The 1,860-nt window shown below is 48.7% G+C and overlaps 1 pseudogene; it reads left to right on the top strand.

Moving 5' to 3' along the window:
• Window positions 1-682: 682 nt before the first annotated feature.
• LOC105733871 (large ribosomal subunit protein eL20-like) lies at window positions 683-1,162 on the top strand (annotated as a pseudogene).
• Window positions 1,163-1,860: the final 698 nt, after the last annotated feature.

Here is a 1,860-nt window from a genome sequence, read left to right as displayed (position 1 = left end):
AGGTGTTGAGATATACTATCAGGTTATGGAGTAAGATGTGAGCTTTCATCAGGGTATTTTCATTTTATTAAGAGAAGAATGAATCTTTAATTGTAGAATTACAGGCACCAGTAATCCTTGTGGCTAGAGGGTTTCTTCCGAGGAGGAGCTTAGCCTCCTGACAGATTCTATTGTAAGGCCCCCAGTTCTCCTTGCTTCCCTCTGGCTCCCTCTTTACCCTACTAATTAACAGACGCAATGGGGGTGCGATGCGGGGGTGGGGCCACTGAGGTATAAGGATATTATCAATCTATGGTTTAGAATTCAAGGGCTTGGCGAATCACTCTTTGGTAGATGACTTTTTAGCTGTGTTAGGTTTTGAAAATTTAACACAAGCTGAAAAGTAATCAAAATCTATATTCAGAACTTGCCTTACAAGAAGTTCCTTCTGTAACCTGAGTTAAAGGGAATTAGTTTTTAACAATGACTCCATTGGTCAACATAGCTGAGATTCTACCATTACAAATGATGGCCTTTGGACCCTGGAAAATTGTTAGGCCTCAAAAGTCTAACAATTAACAATGCACCACATACTTCTAGGTCAATATCACCTTAAACGGGAGCCAGTGAACATTTTGGTGGTAGTTCTAGGATGACTGGAATTAGAACCGTAAAAAGTGGCGGCGAGCGCGGAAAGAACGCCATGAAGGCCTCGGGCACACTGCGAGAGTACGTGATGGGTCGCTGCCTGCCCGCCCCCAAATGCCACACACCGGCCCTCTACCGCCTGCGAGTCTTTGCGCCTGATCACATCGTCGCCAAGTCCCGCTTCGGGTACTTCGTATCTCAGTTAAAGAAGATGAAGAGGTCTGCTGGGGGCAAGTATTTGAGAAGTACCCCTGCGGGTAAGGAACTTCGGCATCTGGCTGCGCTATGACTCCTGGAGTGGCACCAACATATACTGGGAATACCGGGCGCTGTCACCCAGTGCTACCGAGGCATGGGCGCCCGGGCGCACTCCACCCAGATCATGAAAGTGGAGGAGATGGCAGCCAGCAAGTGCTGCTGGCCTGCCATCAAGCAGTTCCACGACTCCAAGATCAAGTTCCCGCTGCGCCACCGCGTCCTGCGCAGTCAGCACAAGCTACGCGTCACCACCAAGAGGCCTAACACCTTCTTCTAGGTGCTGTGCCCTCGCCTGCGTGTGCCCAAATAAACCCAGGAACGCCCCAGTAAAAAAGAAAAAAAAGTGGGAAAGAATAGGAGAAAGAGGAGTTTTTATTTACTCTGAACACATAAAAAAATAAAACATTGCCAGGCGCGGTGGCTCACGCCTGTAATCCCAGCACTTTGGGAGACCGAGGCGGGTGGTTCACGAGGTCAAGAGATCGAGACCATCCTGGTCAACATGGTGAAACCCCGTCTCTACTAAAAATACAAAAAATTAGCTGGGCATGGTGGTGCGTGCCTGTAATTCCAGCTACTCAGGAGGCTGAGGCAGGAGAATTGCCTGAACCCAGGAGGCAAGAGGTTGTGGTGAGCCGAGATCGCGCCATTGCACTCCAGCCTGGGTAACGAGAGCGAAACTCCGTCTCAAAAAAAAAAATAATAATAAAATAAAATATTTAAATTAAAATTGGCTCATGCCTGTAATCCCAGCACTTTGAGAGGCCAAGGTGGGTGGATCACTTGAGGTCAGGAGCTGGAGACCAGCCTGGCCAGTATGGTGAAACCATACTGGCCATTATGGTGAAACTCTACTAAAACTACAAAGATTAGCTGGGCATGATGGGGGGCACCTGTAATCCCAGCTACTCAGGAGGCTGAGGCAAGAGAATCGCTTCAACTTGGGAGGTGGAGGTTGCAGTGAGCCGAGATTGC

This window comes from Aotus nancymaae, unplaced genomic scaffold, assembly GCF_030222135.1.
Source record: "Aotus nancymaae isolate 86718 unplaced genomic scaffold, 86718_ANA_hifiasm-v0.15.2.pri h1tg000051l, whole genome shotgun sequence".
NCBI classification, from domain to species: Eukaryota; Metazoa; Chordata; class Mammalia; order Primates; family Aotidae; genus Aotus; species Aotus nancymaae.
This window is presented reverse-complemented; position numbering and strand designations above follow the sequence as displayed.